The 22,426-nt window shown below is 33.1% G+C and overlaps 2 long non-coding RNA genes across 6 annotated transcripts; one reads left to right on the plus strand and one right to left on the minus strand.

Annotated features, from left to right (window-relative positions):
- Positions 1-2,485: 2,485 nt before the first annotated feature.
- Positions 2,486-10,293, minus strand: LOC110780281 (uncharacterized). Of its 5 annotated transcripts, none has more exons than XR_008921636.1 (9): positions 10,128-10,293; positions 8,958-9,224; positions 8,563-8,704; positions 5,745-5,810; positions 4,864-5,192; positions 4,582-4,782; positions 3,572-3,956; positions 2,880-2,976; positions 2,486-2,800 (listed from the first exon to the last, which is right to left on the minus strand). It is a non-coding gene; the product is annotated as an uncharacterized lncRNA (long non-coding RNA). The 5 variants fall into 5 exon arrangements; XR_008921637.1 differs by having other exon boundaries at positions 2,487-2,800; positions 4,864-4,962; positions 5,070-5,192; positions 8,563-9,224; XR_008921635.1 differs by having other exon boundaries at positions 4,864-5,288; positions 8,563-9,224.
- Positions 10,294-14,232: 3,939 nt separating this feature from the next.
- On the plus strand, positions 14,233-17,302 carry LOC130460743 (uncharacterized). Its single transcript, XR_008920861.1, has 2 exons — positions 14,233-14,916; positions 16,641-17,302. It is a non-coding gene; the product is annotated as an uncharacterized lncRNA (long non-coding RNA).
- Positions 17,303-22,426: the final 5,124 nt, after the last annotated feature.

Here is a 22,426-nt window from a genome sequence, read left to right on the forward strand (position 1 = left end):
ATAACATTTAAAATACAAAAGTCAAAATAGTGATGAATTTAATATGTTTAAATACTAAGTGATGTTGTGAATACAGAGAAAGAAAGGAGTATTTGGGAGAGAACAATTGTGTGTTTTATTCCATGAACAACAAGCTATATATACATACAATAGAATAGGGTTTGCTTGAGCAACAATAAACCTTAAGATCTAGAATATTCTGGAAATATACTAGGGGTATAATGGGCATCCACATAATATTTATAACACTCCCCCTTGGATGTCCATTATTGAAGGTTATGCCTCGTTAAACCTTACTAGGAAAACCCCGTGGGATAAAACCTAGTGAAGGAAAAAGAGTACATCATTCTTCATAATACGCTTGAGATGTTGCCTCATTAAAAACCTTACCAGGAAAACCCAGTGGGACAAAACCTTGGTTAAGGGAAAAAGAGTGCAACGCGTATTTCTCCCCCTGATGAATACATCATTTGAGATCTTCTGGTGCAATCCATCCAATATTGTTGAGTAGCTTCTCAAATGTAGCAGCATGGAGTTCCTTGAAAATGGATTCTCCAAAATTTAACTTGAATCTCCAATTCTCCACTTGAACAGATGAAGTGAATATCTTTATTACCAATGCTTTGAAAATAATGCTTGTAAGATCATTTGTTTTTCTCTATCTCATTCAATTCGATACGTTTGTTTTTGAGTTTCTCAATGCATAATACTTTAGCTTCACTTTAGATAGATACATTTTCTTGTATGAAACTTATCCATACATATTGGACATATATACCTTCTTCTGGAGGTCATAAATGGTAGTTTTCAATCAATAATGATCAAACTTTCTTTGGTCATGGAAATTATAGATAAATAACAATATCATCGTCCAACTTGGAGGTATAATATAGCTAATAATGTTATTTATACTATGGTTCTTCTGGACCATAAAATAAAATTCATCATAAGGACATTATATACTTTTATCTTATATTTTAAGATGATTCATATTTGTACAAGAATTCTTCTTTGAATAATAGAGTATGTGTAATTCATAACTCTTACGTACTCAAACTTCAGGTTGAATTGTCATTTCAAAAACATTCTTTTAAAGTTTTGATAATATCTCATCAATGTTATGATATGCATATGCAAAACTCACAGGGCTAGATGTTTAAGAACATCATGTATAAGTTCTTCAGGAACTTTTCTTATTTGCATGATTCATAACATACTATTAAATCAGTACTCCCTCCGTCCCAGATTAGTTGTTACACTTTCCTTTTTCATCCGTCCTAGATTAGTTGTTACAATTCTAAATTAGGAATGACCCCACAATTATTATATTGTCTCTCTCTTCCCACTAAATTTCTTTTTGTCCCCACACCCTCTCTCATTCAATTAAAAAAATACCCCACTAACTCCTATCACATCTACTTTTTCAATAAAATAACAATTGATAACCAAACAACCACTTATCACCTAAAACTTTGTGCAAAGGTAAGTGTAACAACTAATCTGGGACAGAGGGAGTATTATATTTCTTTTGAAACTACGAGCCCAATGAAGCAAGAATCTCATCTTATAAATTTCCATAAAATTGCAAATCCGTCTTACCATTCTTTGGATTCATATTTTATGTACGACATCATAATAGTTTTGAAACATGTTATATGAAATTATAACTAGATAATTCTACATCATACCATGATAAAACATAAAACAAACTAAATGTATGATGCATTTACCTATTAACTACACATGTATATGAATGTAAGACTCAAATGCAAAACACTGTACAGTGTGGATATTTCAAATCCATAACTTGTTGGACTTCAGGTCCATGAGCTAATTTGATCATTATAGTTATGTCTACATCGAAACAGACATAGATTTACGATCCCCTATTCAAAATTCATTATTTCTCGCATATGCATTATATTTCGGTTCCATCATCTACCGGTATCATCAAAATTCTTCAACATATACTTTGCATGCTATTCATCAATATAATGATATAAATACTTATTTATTTATCAAAATAAAATAAAATATAAATACTTACTTAATAGGTAGCATTCATTTTTCTCACGGGCCATCTATTATTGTTCAAATATCTATACACTACAACAAAATAACAGTTTAATAGCGCTTTTTTTTAATGAAAGACAGCGCTTTTAAAGCGTTGTTAATTAGCAGCGCTGTTAAAAGAATAACAGCGCTTTTAAAAAGCGTTGTTAATATTTCCTCATTTGGCAGCGTTCAATATATAAGCGCCATTAAAGGTCTGGTTTGGCGGAAAATTTTATGCCCCCAACAACTAATTTAATTTAGTAGTGTTTAATTAACAAAAAGGCGCTAATATTTAAGGCGCTTTTTAGTTGTTGGGCTCTTTTTAGTTTTAATTTTTAATTATTAAATATCCGTGACACAAAGTTAAAAACAACTATTAAGAAGAGTAACGTAAGAGTTGAATTAAATAGGTTGCTCCCCACAAAAAGAAAAAAAAAAATTGAATATATATACATAACATCTAATTTCATTTCTATCATATCAAATAAACGTCTCATGTCCCATAACTTAAAATCATATGCAATGTTACCTAATTAAACACACTAGGAAAAAAAATAGAAAAAAGAAAGAAGTATCTATGTTATATAATACTTCTTTTAATTTCAAATCAACACACTAAAATTAGAATAAAAATACAATTAATCCACCACAGTATTCACACGAGAAGAACACGACGAGTCCATTGAGCTATGACTTCATCAATCTGTTCTTGATCATAATTCGGAATATTGCAATCATGAAAGTACTACAAAATGAGAAAGTTCACATAATTAGTAACAATACATATAATGTCTAGGCATATTTGAACAAAGAAAAATACATACATCTTTCAAATATTCGAGTTTGCTTATGGTCAAGCATCTCTTAAATGAATCTCATTACATAATATCGGGAATCCATGCCATTCTTTTGCAGAGGATACTACACAAGCAAAATAAAATCAATTATTTATGAATAATATTCAAAAACAAATAAAAACTGTAATAAACATAATAAAAAGACATACTTATATTTGTATCTACTTGGTGCTCATTTTAATTTTCTTCAACAATCATGTTTCACTTCAAACACAAAATAGAGCTATGCAAACATGTATCTTCTTTCTAAGAAAAATAAGAGCTAGCGAAACGGCCCAAACATAACAGATATTTTATTTACCAAATCAACAAAAGTACAGCCCATTATTATTATTAGAAAGGCGAATATGGATATCCCTCATCGGACAAAACACACAGCTGCTGCAAGCAAACAGTAGATAGAATTTACGTGAAGTAAAGCCAAGGGAATTTAAACAGCTAAAATCCCTTTGCTAAGCAAAATTTAAGCCAGGCGTTTAAATCTTCGGTTCTTCAATAGTTGATCAATCAACACAGACTAGTTTTGTAAAGCTGTCTGCTAAGCACAAAGATATATAATGCTAAGAATATGAGTTATGTCAAAATATGGAAATGTAGGTTACTACAGGACTACCTCAAGGCACGGGAAGATTCAGGGACTTGCTTGGAGATATGCTTACCAGTGTCTTTCCACCAAGTGACTTCTACCTCCTTCTCAAGCCTTTGCTTCATGCGTTCTAGATGTGCTTCGAGTTCTGTTATCCGTAGTTCTTGTCTTGCTTCAAGTACCTCATGCAACCGCCTCTCTAGTTGTATTGGTGGAACACCACAAAACTCTAGGATGTCAACATACTGGGAAAAGACCTACAACACTTCAAAACCCGATTTCCCCTCTCTTTGACAAACTTAACCCCTCCATGCTCTAACATTGATGTAGTCTTTCAGCCGTTCCACTGATTTATCAGCAGGCTTGACCACCACTTGAACTTGTTTCAACTCCAGCCTTTGAACAATAATTTTCATCCTCACATCTCGATGTTTAGTGCATTAACGATTTAATTCATTCTGCAAAACAAGAACGGAGACTAAACAAGGCAACAAACTAAATTTTATGCACATAAAAGAAAAAGCTGCAAGAACACATATTGTATAAACATATTACAGACTACAGACCGCAGTAATACATTTGATTCATACACTCTCAGACCCTGTCAATGTCACATCAACACTAGCTAGTCAGAAATCAGTAATTCTTTTCAATTTTTTAACTACTTTCTCCTAATAAGTCCTATTGTACTGTATGTAGGTTATGCACACCCTAGTACTCCCTACTCTCTGCAGCCTACTCTTTCTCTCTCTCTCTTTCTCTCTCCCCTCCTTATGCCTTCTGAAAATGTACTTTTCACTCTTTTTCTAATTGCTTTTATTTGAATAATTTCTGTTACTCCGGCCTCATCCTATAAATATGATCCTGATGTTTAAAGTCTCAGTCTTAACCTGAGCAGTGAATAGATACAGAACAGATACTATACACATATTGGGGAGGGAAAAATATCTGTGTTTCATACATGACAGATACTATACACATAAACTGCCCATAATCATGGATCTTTCAAGATCAAGGCAATATATTCTTCATTGTTCTGGGACAATCAAGTTTAACAAGCTAGAATCATTTGTAAATGAATACCTTGGTTGAAATCTTGCACCGAGGAATAATTCGATGGTTGTATAGTGCAGGCTCTTCAGGTGATACTATCTCTGGTAGGGGTCCGTACAAGTTTTCCCTCGTGCTTAGGTTAAAGAACACAACAACTGAGACTCGTGGTTCTTGCTGAGGATTAGCATACGCTCGGTGTTCTACACTCATGTACTTATCATTCGAGAGGAGCTGAATATAAAACAGAACCAATCAACTTTAACAAACTGAAACTAGTTATATAAGAGAAAATATAGGAATATGTTTTTATACCTAAAGCAAGTCGCCGACATTGGTAACAAGTGCACCTTGGATTGGCTTGACATTAACCCATTTCCCCTCAAGTTTAACTTGCAACCCACCAAATTGATCCTGCAGCAACAGTGTGAGAACGCCAGGATCAGTATGGGATGCGATCACAAGTTCCGAACTGTCTTGTTGAGCTGGGGACAATATGGATAATAGTGGCCGGCCATAACTCTGTCTCCTGAACATGATTTCTCTTTCAACTTATCAGCCTCCACTCCCAATCCTTGAGAGAATAGCCCAAGAGTGCCTTACCTAGTTGTTTAACTTCCTTATCCCACTCAATAATCTCATCTCTGCCAGAATATATAGAATTGGAAACAACATCATATATCAGAATTAGTCTCTCCAAAGGATAATCAGACCAGCTTGTCTCCAGAGGATTAATGTGACTGCGCAACAATATGAGCCAACGGACTCAGGACTTGCAATAATAAGAAGAAAAAAAAACTAAATTAAGCTAGAAAGCTACTTCTTGACACATGGAAAAAGTTCATGAAAGCCATGTCTACACGGTAGCTTAAATAGTTAAATCTATAGACAATGAAACACTGGTTAATAACATTAAAGCTATACCAAAACCAACCTATCCAACTTTACCAAGTGACGCATACGCGTTCACACCTTTTTTTACTACAAATTCAGGTGGAGCAAACCAAGGACGAGGGCCCTAATTAGTACAAGGAACCACTAGAGACCATAAATTTGGGAATTATATCCCAAAATTATCAGCAATACAGGCAATTATGAAGTATATATTAATTTTTTTAATCAAATATAAGATTAATCATAATCAAATTTGCAGCTTCCATAAAAACGCTATTTTACAAGAAATTAATGTATTATACCATCAGTTCGAGAAGTAGGAGGATCTTTCTCCTTGAGCTCCATCAAAATCCTCTTGGACGCATTCCCTTAAAACCAAAAAAATCAAAATAGATCAAGTTAGATCACTACAAGAAAATTTAGATACAGAGGCAACACCTTGAGGCAATTCATTTTTTATGGCCTCTAAAAGTGCCTTTTAGCATTAGTTAATTATGGTAGCCTCTAAAAGTTATTTTTAAGGTCGATGAAATTTAGCCTGCCCCTAAAGGTACTTTTTAGCATTAATAAAATAATGGTTGCTCCTAAAAATTTTCTTTAGCATCAAAAGAAATTAAGTTGCCCCAAAAAAGTACCTTTAGCATTAATGGAATAATATTTGCCTCTAAAACTGTTTTCTAGCGTCAATGAAATTTACGTTGCCCCTAAAAGGTACTTTTTAGCATTAATGAAATAATGGTTGCCTCTAAAACATATTTTTAGCATCAGAAAATAATGGTTGCCTCTATAACCTTTTTTTTTAGCATCAATAAAATTAATGTTGCCCCTAAAAAGTACTTTTAGCATTAATGAAATAATGGTTGCCTCTAAAATATTTTTTTAGAATCATAAAATAATGGTTGCCTCTAAAACTTCTTTTTAACATCAATTAAAATTTCGTTGCCCCTAAAAAGTATTGTTTAGCATTAATGAAATAATGGTTGCCCCTAAAAAGTACTTTATAGCAGTAAGATTCCGTATACAATAATAAAAAAAATATTATGTCAAAATTAAAGAAATAATGTTATATTAGAGAAATGTTATAATTTTAATTCATGGTAAACTCTAATTAGATTAATTAAGTCAAAATTATTGAAATAATGTTATATTAGAGAAAACTTAGATTACTAAGGCTATTTTAGAGAAAGTGACAAAATATTGGTTATAAATGAGAATTTGCAAAAGTGTAATGCTACCAAATAGAATTTCCCTATTTCTTTTAGTTTTAATAAAGTAATGTTTGCCTCTAAAACCTTCTTTTTAGCATCAATGAAATTTATAATGCCCCTAGAATGTACTGTTTGGCTAAGAAATTTGCGGGCAAGTCTTTTATTTTTATTGTTCGTTTTTTGCTTTTTATCCATATTTTGTGCTCGTAACCGTGGTTTTTATATTCTTCTGTTCATTTCTCCGACTTATTTTTCATGAATTAGGTTTTTGATTTTTTTTTTTCCTTAGATTAATAAGGGTATAATAAACTAAAGTAAACGATCAACCAATAGGAAAATAATATTATAAATTAATAGTAGCCTATGTAGGATTCAAACCTACATCATTGTGCAATTGCATAAAGCTCTGCCAATTGAACTAATAGACTCTTTTTATTGGTATAGTGCCATGGTAGTTTTAAGAAGAAAAAATAAAGTGTAGTGACATATTAGTTTACATAGTCTTTTATTATCTTAAGTGAGCCCACACTAGTAGGAGAATAATTTTATTATCCAAGCTATTTTCATGAATTAGGTTTATGATTTTTCTTCCTTGGATTAGTCAGGGTATCATAAACTAAAGTAAATGATCAACCAATAGGAGAATAATATTATAAACTAAAAATAGCCCATGTAGGATTTGAACCTACATCATTGTGCAATTGCACAAAACTCTACCAATTGAGCTAATAGGCTCTTTTTGTTACAAAAGTGTCGTGGTAGTTTTAAGAGGAAAAAAAGTTGTGCAGGCATGCTTAGATTGAGCTAAAATCAACTAATAAAATCATACAAAACAGACCAAACTTGGAGATCAGAAATTTGCTTCTCAAGTTCTATATACAAAAGGGGAAAGCGTTGTCATCATTTCAGATCGAATAAATTCAGCCGAGATGTAGTGGAATATTAGTTCACATAGTCTTTTATTATCTTAAATGAGCCCATGCTTGGCAATACAAGATAACAACAAACAATACTATGAGCATAAAATCTTAACTGCCTACAAGGGACACACTAGGGACACACTGTGTAGGCACACTGAGTACCAAGTCTACCTGCCCACAAGAGAGAAGATGTGTTTTGTAGGGATATGCTTACTACAGATGGTCGGTTGGGAAACACCATACAAATGATGCAGACACAAATATCGTGTTTCTGGAAATATTTGGTCGGCGGTAATAATCAACCTGACAGAAGCAACACTAATCAAACTGATAGAAGACAACTCACAGACCTGAAGTGATAGTCATATTACAGAGTATCACACATAGAAGTATAGAACAAATGAATGCACAAGTATTCACTCTTTTGCCCAACCTGATGCAATAACCGCAATTCTAGCAAATTACAAGAATGCAACCATCACTCGCGTGTATGCACCTGCTAGCAAGACAACCCTGTTACACCAGCATCCCTACCACACCTCGCAACCACTGCAAAGACCTTTCTCCATGCCAACAATATAAAATTTCTTGGACAATAAAAAAAACCCAACATTTTATGACAAGTCATAACAATAGATAAATACACTAACAAGATTGAACTAATAAGTACACAATAAACCTGCAGATTCAATTTTTGAAGAGAAGAAGAAAAGTTAAGATAGCTTGCTGGGTACTTCAGTTAGTGCAAACCAGAAGTTCTGGTCTAACTGATGAGAACAATGTTGCCCAGGTAGTTAAAACTAGCTTAGGGAATGAATTAAAGAAGTTGAAAGGGGATGCTGACATTTGGGAAAGCAAGCTGTAAGAGGTACAGTCAACATGCATTTCAGAAAAAGACATGTATGTACATTTGAATCCAAGTCATGCCATCTACTGTAAAAAATTATCTAATAGGGAAAAGAAATATATATGGGGAGGACCAGGAGGCTCACAGGGAGATGTTGGAGCTGATAACTCATTCGGATGTGGAAATGTGGAAGAATTCAAGGACACACTGAAGTTCAAAGGCATGTCGATCCTCGAAACACTATTGTTGGGTAGCGGTCTGCTTTGTCGGTAAAAGAAGCCAATCAACTATAGATGAGTGAGAAGAAACAGAACAATGTAAGTTTACAAATTAAACTTCGGCTAGGAATATCCAGAGGAATATCACACAAATTCCAGGGAGGTACCAAACAATCCAACCCGATCCAAGTAAAAATACAGTGTGATGGTATATGTTAGTATATTAGATGATTATAGTTCTTGGATGAGCAGAATCTGGTACCTCCCAAGGATCAATTTAACCATGCTGAAAGAAAAATAGACACAAACTCGAGGAACTAACTCTATTATGGTTATGGTTCTACAATTTGAGTTTCTTGCAACGCAGTACGCACTTTAGAACATGTATTCCCTATTAGCGTACTCATTTGATCAGTATCAACTCTGTTTCCGGGCATCTCAAAAACAGACAGATCTTTTAAATCGCGCATGTCATCTTCTCTTGCTGAACTTGCATTTCTGTTAGTCATGAAGATTGATAGGTGGCTGCTGATTTTGATCTTCTGGGAGGCTCTCTAGGATGATTGGAGGAGGAAATTACCAGATCAACCTGAAAAGAAGCATATAAAAATATCGTTCAAAACTAGTTGCATGCTTCAAGAAGTCATCATAACATTTACCTAAATGTAGCATATAATCCTGCAAATTAGGAGCTGTAAGGAACATAATATACGGAGTAACAAACAATCTCAGCAAGGACCGCAACATTGGTGCAAGGATATTTGGATATAACACGTCTACTTCCAATTTTACAATTTACAAAGGATGCAATATATAACTAGGTACACATACTAAAAGCCAAGATTCCTGAGATTACAGTTTGTTGTAATAAAACCCGAGTACAAAAACTATAATGACATTGCAACCAAAGTAACGAAGGAATGTGAAATAAATCAAGTAGAATGGAGCAGTAGTTATACTTAATCTTTGTCATGACAAAGTAGATCATTCATTACACTCCAAAAGTAAAACTAAACTTTCTTTGTACACCTACACATGTCTATCAACCAAAGTGTCCAAGTAACAAAGCCATGAACATTTGAAACCAGGAGGCACATATCAGAAAATGCAGTATGACAATATCAGACTCTTTGACGGATTGTTGCAATTCAAACTCAAGATCGGGGCATGCAGTTTTAATGGCTGATCCAAAATATCAAAGTGATGGATTTTGCATCCAAGTCCCCACAAACAGATTAATCCATTAACACAGACAAAATTTGATAAATACTTGGAAGAACACCTAAACGGGAAACTAAGGGTTTCAATTTCCTGGAATTCTTGATTGTCAGAATGTAAATTATGTATTTCCTAACTTCCTAACAAAGAATATTTGAAACCCTAACTTCAACAATTGAAATTCGTTGAACAAGTTGAACAAATTTTGATCCCTAAATGTAGCAATCAAAATAGCGAAAATTGAAACAAAATATCATATTAATTACATACGTACCTAGCAAATTGAAATAGGAGTAACCGCAACGAAGGTGAAAACATATGCAGGAACACCGAAAATCAACCGATTTGAAGAAGATGAGTCGCACTAGAGAGGAATTGCAAGAGCGGAGGGGAAAGTGAATGAAATTAAAAAGAAAATTTTGTGAGAGTAGGTATTGTGATAGGTTACAGCGGGATAATGAAATTAGGAAATGTAGAATAGCGGGTTAGGGATGTCAACGAGCCGAGCCGAGTCGAGCCGAGTATTTGGATGTTCGAGCTAGGCTTGATAAGAAATTTCCGAGCTCGAGCTCGAGCCGAGCTTAACCGAGCTTTTATTTTCCCTGTTCGAGCTTGGCTCATTTAAGTTTTTCGTTGTTCGAGCTTAGCTCACGAGTAGCTTGTTTAAGTTCAAGCTCGAGCCGAGCCGAGCTATTAACAAACGAGCCTTAAGAAACGAGCTTTTAACAAACAAGCCTTAATAAACAAGCAAGATCGAATTTAAATGATCATATTAATAAATGAAATATTATTTTAAAAAATTATAAAAACATAACCATACCCAAATAAAAAGTTAGCACAGTATACTAACTAATATTATTTTATAAATTATAATCTCCTAAAAATCAAAATCTAACAAAATAATTGCAACTTATATTTACTTATAAATAAAAATTTGTCATTTTTTTTTAGAAATTTAATACAAACGAGCTTGAACAAGCTTTTAAACGAGCTTATAAACGAACACGAACGAGCTTGGAAACGAACATGAACGAGTTGTTCGCGAGCCTAAACGAGCCGAACACTAGGCTGTTCGAGCTAGTATCATTTATTAAACGAGCTTAAAATTTTTGTTCAAGCTCGTTTATTTATTTATTGAACGAGCTTTGTCCGAGCTTTGACCGAGCTTGTTCACGAGTTGTTCACGAGCGTATCGGCTCATTGACATCCCTATAGCGGGTTCCTGAATTTTTTTATTTTTAGGGAAGCGGGCTCCTAAAATGGAATTACCGCCAAATTGAATTATTGTATCCCGCTATTTAGAGGGAATATTTTTAAAAAATTTATGATTTCTTGGATTTTGAGGGAAATCTATATATATATATATATATATATATATATATATATATATATATATATATATATATATATATATATATATATATATATATATGTAAATGAGGCATATTTGTCAAATTATTAGAGCGGCACGTAAGATTACTAATGGTTTCAGTCAATGAAAAATAAGATTTCTAATTTATTTTTGAATTATAAAAATCGATTGTCATGTAGATAATTAATTAGGTGTCACGTAGATATTTTAATTAATTAATTACAAATATATACAACTCCATCTTAAATCAAACACTCTAATAATTAAAAAATAAATCTAAAATAAAATTCATCCAAAATCAAACACTAATCTAAAATAAAATAAATAAATTTCAAGTTAAAATCAAACATTAACCCAATAGGCATATTTGCTTAATTATTAGAGCACCACGTAGGATTACTAATGGTTTCGGCAAATAAAAATAAGATTTCTAATTTCTTTTGAATTAAAAAAAATTGATTGCCACGTAGATAATTAGTTAGGTGTCACATAGATATTTTAATTAATTAATTACTAATATATACAACTCCATCTAAAATCAAACACTCTAATAATTAAAAAAATAAATCTAAAATAAAATTCATCCAAAATCAAACACTAATCTAAAATAAAATAAATACAATTCAACTTAATCAAACATTAATATATTATGATAGATTCTTACTATAATAATCATGAAATCGTAACTAAATTTTAAAAGATTTTTTATTTTAAATTTTTTATTTTTTAAAATCTAAGGATACACCAGGAGATGACATATGTCAATTTGGACTTATTTGACTAGTTATTTTCTTGCTTGAGCTAATTAATAAATTTAATTCAATAAATTATATTCAATTGAATAAGTCATTTTTTTTTTGGCAAATAAAGATATTTTATTACCAAAAGGAGAGGATTACACCTAGCCAAAGCCAGGACAACATAAATACCAAACCACCAGAACACAGGCAAGCCAAAAAACAACAACTCAACTACACATAAGCTAGCTTAAAAGAAACAGATGTTGACTAGCAGTTGCCCTACAAGCAACTCTGAACTTAATATCTGACAGAATGTCAGCAGGACTTTTACATCTGTGATTAAACACCATATCATTCATTTGGAGCCAAATGTTGTAGATACATTCAGCAAAGTACATCACAAGAAGCAAGTCATTGTTACTTTATATATAAGGAACCAGGTTCCAGTAGAACCAAGTTTATAATGAAAATCAATTCCGCCCCTTAAAAGTAAAGCAAAACTCATTAAAGTAAATCGTATTAACTTGAAAGTAAATAACCAAATTGTGAAACATCTTACACTTATTTTTTTCAACTTTTAAGGAAGAAAAGACATTGATATCCATAAAGTATCAGCATTGTCAACTAACATCTCGAATTGTTTTAGTAAAATGTCGTTTTGGATAAGATTACGTTAATTTTATAGTAACAGCAAATGAAAAACAACTAAAAGTAAATGAAATTAGTTAAAAAGTAAATTGAATCTCTTCTCCTGCGCTGCTTATTTCTGTTGATGTATTCTCTCATCCAGAAAATTCAGAAAATACAAATAAAATATCTCAAACTCTATGATTAATTCATATCATCGATTACAAACTCATCGTCATAACTTGCTCAAAGTCATTCTCAACAATAGTAGGTATATAACTTTTCTCATCAATTTTGTTTATTTTTCAAATTTTCTTGTATTGAACTTCAATAACTATGATTTTTTTTAAAATAAGGTTTTCTTTTGTTATTCCGATTAAATTGATTTTGGTTAATTTTGATTTTCTGGTTTCTATGTGTATGAAACACTAACTTCGTCATGGTTGTTTAATTTTGTGAAAATTGACAAGGATTTCCTAGTTTTTCAATATTATCTGTAATTTGTGCTTAAACTTGTTTCATTTCATTCTTTATTTGAGTACGGTAATTTTTTTTTGTTTCTACAAAGTCGACTGATTGAATTTCTTTTGAAAATTGGTTATGTATGCTTGATTGATTATGTTTCTGCTTTAAATATGTTGAAAATAATAGAGGTTTCAAAGATACTCGTCTGCTATTATGCTACAAATTTTGGTAGATGACAAAATATCGAGGCATTTAAGCATCCATTTTCTTTAATTTGCTCAACTAGGTTTATGCAAACCTTTTCGAAATCTTTGAGTTTATTATCTACCTATGCAATTATTTTTTAATGGAATTGAGAAGCACACGTACCAAATTCCGCTATTTATTTATTTGTCGTCTATATGACCAGTACAAATGTTTACTCTGTTACACTGTAGGAATCGAGTATATTTCTTGCTGGAGATAAGGGTCGCTCAACTAAGTGGATTGCAGAAGATGCTTAGAGTTAGAAAATAACACTTGGGTACTCAAGTTGCATATTTATATTTATCCATTAAAGACCTTGATTGCAACTCGAGGGCTTGAAATTGATGTATTTTTGAATCGGAGCAGACTAGGTATGCATTCTTTGGTTTCTCGATCAGTGGAATCTCTAAGTACTTGAGTGCTTAAAGAGTTAAAGTCTTCCTCTGGTTAGAAATGTAGCGACAACTATTAATGTAATAACTCATATTTTAAAAAGCTCCCAATCTGCTTTTAAGTATAATTATTGTTTTTAATCACACTTTTAAGCAACTCTCAATCTTCTTTTAAGTATAATTATTTTTTTGAATCTCACTCTTAAAATTTTTTTGAAACAAATTTGAGGCTAGTAATTTAAGATTTTATTAATGATTGGATTAAGTTTAGTATTATCTATTAATCATCTTAAAGATTTATTATCGACTTATTACAACGAGTTAAAATTTTAGAAATCTACTCGACTAAAGAATAAAGATTTTTATAATTCTAAATTTTTATTGTTTTATTTGAACGCGAATGTAAATTGTGATTCATATTTTATCAATTGAAAAGTGAAATTATTTTATTTACTAAATTAAATTACTAATACATTTACTCCGTATAAAAGAGTTATTTTAAATATTAAATGAATTATTCATATTATTTTGGAATTCCTTCCCTTCTCTCCTTTTACCTTGATGACTGATGAGTCATCCCTTCCCTCACTCGCACACATTCACGCAGTCACACATCACCTCCCCTCTCTCTCCCTTCACCACGAATCCTCTCCTTCCTTCCTGCTCCTTGTGCCGCCTCGCCGCCGCGCCGCCAGCCGTTACCCTCTCGCCGGCGACGCTGATTCTGCTGCTGAGGATGTTCGTTGTTGTTGTGTTAATTCTGCTGCTGCTCCCCTCGTCTCTCCTTCCTCTCGTCCAAGCTTCGTGATGCCGCCGCCGATGGTGGCCGCTAAACCACCCTCATCTAGACCTCATCTTCAATTGGTAAACCATCTAAGTCCCTCCATTAATTGATTGAATTAGATTTTGATTTAAAATCTCAAACCCTAACTAATTGAATTTCTCTCTCCTGTTGTGGGTGCGCTACCCCTTTTGGGTTGTCGGTGCGACGGTGTTCCATCGCCGCTGTTGTATGTTGTTGGAGGTTGATCGGTGTTGATCGTTGTGTTCTTGTTCCTCTCCCCTGCTTCACTCCTCTACCTCTCCTCTCCTCCGCTAGACTCACGGAGTGCCACCTCCTCGTGGCCTGCCAGAGCTGCTGCTGCTATTCCGTTGATGTTGTTGTGTTATCTGTCTTATGGTTGTTGTTGCTGCTTCTCTACCTTCCTATTTCTCTTATGGGTATAATCTCAAACCCCACTTATTTCTTTTTGATGATTTTGTGACCTAAGAAAATGGAATTCTTGTTTAAAAAATATATTAATGATTCCAAATATTTGGTGGCTTCACAAGCATTTGCCTTTTGGTTCTAGAAGATGGCAGTTATGCACAATTCTTTTGTGGGGAATCTATTTCTCTATTGTGTTTTTAACTTTTGCACTGGTATTGGATCTGATAGTTGATGGACATAATGCGGAATTACTCTATCCTCATTACTTCTTGGTCACTAGTAGAAACACCTCAAAAGCTTCCAAACATATGCCCTGATATTTCTAGAACTGATCATTTAATACATGAAAAGTTGATTTTTTTTTCTTCACAAAAACTGAACTGCATATGCCCTGGTTATGTGTAAAACATGAGCATACGAGGACTGAGTGCTGTGCATCTAAAGCTTTTCTTTTCTTTTTTAAAGTGTTTATTTTATAATTTTGTTAGTTCGTCTAACAACCGTTTCCTGGTTGCTTTATATGCCTATTATTCTCGTACTTTTGGTGGTTTGAAACACAAATTTTTGCCGTAGTAAATGGTATTGTTGAAGGGTATAGCCACAAGAAAAGTAGTAGAAGAGAAAAAAACGCACTAGTTGACTAGTTGTAGAAGTTCCAATACGGAGTAGTTTATATCAATTGCTTGTTTATGGGGAAGAACCGTATTGATTCAACTTGAATTCTATGGTTACTTGTACAGCGAGGGTTGGGGCATTGTCCTAGTAACCCTGCTGAGGGAGGTTCTTTAAAGGGTCATTTGGCGTATTTTCCAGGGACATGTATATCCATAAAGTGGAGTTGTGGTGTCTGTAATTAAGTTCGTTGTGATGATAGATAACTCGACCCGTTTATAAAACAAAAATGTAAATTTGGAGCAATTGATTGGAAATTTTGTTCTGAGTGAAAAGTTGTCGGACACTGGAAGTTGTCAAGGACTATGGGTAACATGTTATATAAGGTCAATACGAGTTGTAGATGTGTTAAGCAAATGTTGGGGTGGACTGTGGGAGCGAGCTAACAAACAATCCAATACAGAGTCCAATTTGTTTTGCCAACTTATCTTTAGTTTAAGCCATGTAATTATTCTCCCACAATTTATGACTGAAGTGCGCCCAAGTCTTATCCATAAACAACACATCTTACTTATAATATGTTCCGTTTTTTACTTGACTGCAAAATTTGAGATTCTCATGTGTCTTGTGCAATATTGCTGCCTTATTTCATATAGTTACACTCGTTTTATTTGATCAGCATTAAGCACTCAACATAATTTATTTAATATATGTATTACATATAACTATATATATATATATATATATATATATATATATATATATATATATATATATATATATATATATATATATATATATATATATATATATATATATATATTCTCTAATCAGTTACACATACTAACTATACTCAGTGTATGTAATATAAATCTATGACGAAAACAACTAATTAGGTAGTTCGGAAGTCTAATAATATAAGAGATAAGAGTAGTGCGTAATTTCATATGGCCTGATATAGCCTCATGCTGTTAGTTTTAACTCAACACAAGGATGTTTGATGCTCAATGCTCCAGAGTAGGTATTGGTTGCTGAAACTTAGCAATTTAGCAGCAACACAAGCTTGCAAGTGTAGCATATTGATGTACTTATTTTGGTGGCACTTGCAAAATCTTAATTTCAGGTCATGCTTGTGCTTTTCACTTACTGCAGCAGATTGTTCAAAGACTTCTGCCTCGATGCTGATACAACGCTTGCCACTTTAAGACTCACCATGGTTGTTTTATCTTTTTTTTAACTAATAAGATATGTCTTATCTCAGGGTATCTGACATATCTCATTCTCACCCTATTTTTTGAAATCGTTTGCCTAAATAGTACTCTCTATATGACCTTCATGATAAGAGTTGTTACTGTATTGTGTTACACACTGATAATGTTTGTTGTTGCTGCTGATTTGTTGTTGGTTATGCTGCTGCTGTGTTGCTATCACGCTGCTGCTATGTTGCTATCACGCTGCTGTTGTCCTGCTGCTGCTGTCTTGCTGTTGTTCTGCTGATATTGCTGGTCTGCAGACACTGCTGTTGTTCTGTTTTGTTAGCTTGCTTTGACTTTTCATTAATTTTTGTTTATGCACCAATCTAGTGAAATCTAACCATGCATTAAAGCTGTCAACAGTGATAGAAATATCCGATTATACCAATCAAGCATCTTCTAAGACACATTTTTTTTGTTTTTTTGTTAGTTTTGGCTTGCGGGTTGTTGCAAGCCCTAGGGTGTTTATTTTGGTTGAGATTGAACAACAGTTGGTCCTCTTTTTGGTTAATAATATTATTTGGAGTTGATACATCTTCGATTCCTATGACATTTGTTGGTTTACTTTTCTTAATTTATCATGGTTATTTCTTATAGGTGATCGTGCTTGCAAATGTATGAAATAAATACGCTAGTTTTAATTCCGGTGTCTCTAAACACCTTTTATGACAATATCAAATTGCATCTAAATATCATTATTTTTTTTAAAAAAAAAGATATTGCCTCTAATTATATATAGAGACATAATTAAATGGTTGCCCCTAAATATACCTCGTTTTAGAAAAACTTTTTTATACTGCCTCTAATTATATTTCGAGGCAAATTCATATGGTTGCCCCCGACTTTTTATTTTGCCTCTAATTATATTTTGAGGCAAAATTATATGGATGCCCCTAAATGTATAGTGTCTTTAGAATCAACTTTTAATATTGCCTCTAAATATATTTTGATGCAAGAATGTATATTAGCCTCTAATTATATTTTGGGACAAGAATATACGGATGCCTCTAATTATATTTTGAGGCAAAAATATGTGGTTGCATCTAATTATATTTTGAGGCAAAAGTATATGATTGTCTCTAATTATATTTTGAGTCAAGTATAAATGGATGCCTCTAATTATATTTAGAGGCAATAATATGGGGTTGCCTCTAATTATATTTTGAGGCAGGGATATATGGTTGCCTCTAAATGTATGGGCTTTTAGAGGCAACACATTGTGTTGCCTCAAAAAGGGGCCTTTAGAGGCAACCACTAATTAGCGACGGACTTATTAGAGGCATCCACTCTTTTGCTTCATAAACCCATTAGAGGCCAAATCCCCATTTTTAGAGGCAATTATGACTTGCCCCTGTATCCGATTTTTCTAGTAGTGGATCTTAGCTAAAATCATCGAATAAACTTGTCAAAATCTACAAATTATGGGAAAAAAGGAAACAAAATTCAACAAAAGTAAACCAGCATATCGCAATTAAACTGCAATTAACAGATTCCAAATCGAAAATTCCTAATTGACAAACCTGTAAAACGCAAATCACAATACTAAAATCCATACCACAAATAACAATTTACAACTCATTGAAATTTCAGCAAAACTTACCAAGAAGAAGAAGAATCGCAAAATTGCAAATGAAATCGACAAATTTCAGATTGAAGGGAACTCGACGATTTTGGATTGAAGGGAACCCTAAATTTTCGATTGAGGGTTCGAATTGGGAATGAAAAGTGTAGTTTAGCGTTCTGGAAATTTTTTGGGGAGATAGAGATGAACCGCATAGATCGTGGCCTCGAGTCACGTGGTAAATGGTTTTTGTGGGCGTCACAATGTTTTTTTCCCTTTGGGTAAAGAGTTAAGGAGCACTCCGAGACTCCGAGTGTTTCAACAACACTTTAATAAAAAAACGCTGTATTATAAATTTATTCATTATAATCACAGCGTTTTTTCATAAACGCTGTAAATTAGATGCTGTTAATTACTCATTTTGTTGTAGTGATACCACTTCAAGGGTATTTCATACAGTATATAATTTTATTTTCAAAAATATCATCAAATGCACTATCTTGCCCTTTTTATATAAATAAATTTATTTTGCACTATGTTGGAACCGTATATGTAATCTACACTTCAGGTGTATATATTTAAATAAATATTGACAAGATATATAATTCTCAACACTTAATATATGTAATATCGAGCACTATGACTATCATATACCTTTATGTCTCTAGACATTGTAAAACTTAACATAATTAAGTCATAGATATTTATGTCCAAACATACTTCGAGGACATAAAGTTCACATGTACACTTACTCATATGGGGATCACTTTATTATCTTTCAATTTTGCCAACTTATTTTTGCTCGTCTCCCCCTTAGTTGGAAAAATATTTTCAATATGTTATGGGGCATAAAAAATTTCACCAACTAAATAATACACTTTTCAACTTGTATTTTGATAAATATTACATACTTTTGTTCTTTTCTGGAGATCAACATTGATTATAGGGAGTAGATATAATATGCAGTTGTTTTCTTCATATTTTCTCTTTTCGTGCTGACGTATGATTGCCTCAATCAAGAGATTTATGATGCTTATTTATGATACTTAAATCAATCACAAAACACTTGTAAACTTATTGGTGATCTTCAAGTCACCTACTACCATTGTGGTGAACTTCGGGTCACTTACTATCATGGTGAACTTTAAACCACCTATCATTATACAGTTTTTCAAAATCATTAATATCTCTTGTATTTATTTTCTCAATCGATTCATTATAACTATTCGATTGAAATACAACTCAACCTCATCATTTTGTCCTGCCTTTGAATATATACAACATACGAGGGAGTGTCATCACATAAAATTTTATTTGACAAGAATTTTTAAATTCTCATAACTGGTGTTCTTAAACCCGGATGACCTGGATTATTACATCATGCGTATATAATATCATATAAAGTATTTCATTCGATAACTGCTGGTTATCTTCTCAAAGTGATCACTGTAATTATAAAATACTATAATTTGAACATATTGCGATGTGATATAACCACACAAACTGGTGTCTCAATTTTAACAGCAAGACAATCTAAACAAAACTTATGGAAGATAGCTTGTACTCTTCAAGAGTATCCATTACAACTTTGGTACATATCACAAAAGTATACATCTTCAGAATGTAGTATAGTACTCATGCTCTTAGAGCGAGTCAATAAGACATGATCAAATATCTGTACCAAGTTTAACATATTGTATTATAATCCTGATCATATACTACTAATTTTATTATGTTGAGAGGTATCTACCCCTTATCCTTGCATGTATATAAATTTGGTTCGGAGAGCGTGCTACAATGTCTATTAGACATATGTTTTCATTATCTTTATACACCATGTTTATCTATAATTTATTCACTTGTGATGAGTACTAATAAAACTCAACAAATTGTTTTGGTGTAATGGGCCCAAATTTATTTCTTTCGCAACCAACCAAATAATATTTGAGTTTTCTCATCATCAACTTTTACATGTTTTTTATCATTTACAATCTCACTTCTGGTGTGTATTTATGTATTTCGAAAAAATTTCACTCATGACATTATCTTCACTATTTCTGGTCTTACAATTTCTCATTCACTTATGGGAATGATTTACCTAGTTGAATGTGATCATAATATTTTTCTTCGGGATTTAATTATTTTGTCCATCCACCAAAAAGACAATACATGAACTTTTAAAAAAAAATTCCTTAAATCTTTCTCAAACTTATCGTGCCTGCAAGACCAAATTAGTTTCATGAAAGATATATAGGGTATCTTGACAACAAGATTTAACAACTATTATAGTTTTCTAGGTCATATTTTCTTGTACTTCTCCAAAAGGTCTGTGGGCCTTTAATGGTCAAATGTCCAGACTTAAGTCGTGAACCTATTTCAACTTATAAACAAAAGTCAAAGCTATATATTTGCATTTCAATCTATAATAGCTTTGATTATAATTATCTTCAAAGAAGAGCAAGACCCACTAATTTACGTTTTCAACATTATATATTAAATTATTATAAATTCTTTCCTTGTTTCCATAGACCAATGCCCTTTCCTCCACAGCGGTAACATACATTTGTCACATTCTCATTTTATCTTTCTTTTTTTGTTGCCATCTTTGTCCCACTTCTGGTGGGAAAAGGAGTTCTTGAGAGAATCACCTCGACCTCGACCATATCTGTGACCACGCCCACGTCCTCGACCACTATTGTTGTGTGGTATTTTTCTTTCCCATCATGGGATGTCACATTCGCTTCAGGGAATGTGTAGACACCTAAATCGTGTCTCCCCATTGGGATGATGACGATACCATTATCCTTGTTAGGTGGTTGGAACAACTCCGTGCGGAAGTACCAATTGCTACGAACACATTCCAAAATTCAAGAGCGAAAGTCCAATCTCCGAGACCGTTCCCATTCCGGAACTCGGTACAAAATACAAATTCCAAATATAATTTCCAAAATCCAAGTACAATCTCACCCAATGGACTATCCCATTGGTTTTACATGGCCTTTTCCAGTCAAAATGACACTAAGAAATCCAAATTCGGGCGCCGATCCACAAAATCGAGCAAGCCGGGCCTCGTCCCCTAGAACCGAATTCAAAAACCCAAAACGGCTTGTTTTTAGACGCAAACCAAGCCTTAATCATCAAGCAAAAACTACGTGCCAACTTCGTACAATTCGTACAAAGGTACGTCATCAGCGCTGGACGCTGGCGTCAACTGGCGTTTAGCTACAAATCTTCGTCCTTGTTTGGCAGCTTTTGCGCCACGTCAGCAGCGCTGGACGCTGGCGTCAACTGGCGTTTAGCTACAAATATTCCTATTTATACCCCCTAATTCTGAGCATTTAGGGAAGGAAAATCGAAAACACAACGTCGTAATACAAAAATTGCCACTCAAATCAAAATACAAAAAACTCTCCAAAAATCTCATACAATTTCAAAGTTCTAAGCAATTGGGAGCTCTAAAAGGAATTCTAGCCTAAACCTAACTAGGTATTTTCGAATCCCAAACTAATCTACAATGTTTTCATGATTTCTATTTCAAAATGATTAGTAAAGTTGACACTTTTATTATTAAAAGTGTCACTTACAACAATCATAAACTTTTGCAAAATCCTCACTTTATGTGATTCAAGTTTCAAAATTTCAAGATTCAATGATGTTTAAGGTTGTTTGTAATCACTTCCTTAAACTAGAATCATCTTCAAAATATGGAGTAATCAAAGGTAAGGCTTTCTAATGTTTAAAGGTCCAAGCTTTGAGATTCAAGACTCCATTTTTCATTATACAAGTTCAAGTTTCCAAATTTCAAGATTCAATGATGTTTAGGGTTGTTTGTAATCACTTCCCTAAACTAGGATCATTTCAAAATATGGAGTACGTAATTAAAGATGAAGCCTTTTCAATATTAAAAGGTCCAATCTTTGAGATTCAAGACTCCATTTTTCAATATACAAGTTCAACATTTCAAGTTCAAACATTTCAAGTTCAACATTTCAAGTTCTATATTTCAAGTTCAATATTTCTATATTCAAAATCCAAGACACTTTAGGTCGAGCAACTTGACCTAAAGTAGAGATTTTTGCTTTGAATCCGTGTCGG

This window comes from Spinacia oleracea, chromosome 5 (genome assembly GCF_020520425.1).
Source record: "Spinacia oleracea cultivar Varoflay chromosome 5, BTI_SOV_V1, whole genome shotgun sequence".
Classification (NCBI taxonomy): Eukaryota; Viridiplantae; Streptophyta; class Magnoliopsida; order Caryophyllales; family Amaranthaceae; genus Spinacia; species Spinacia oleracea.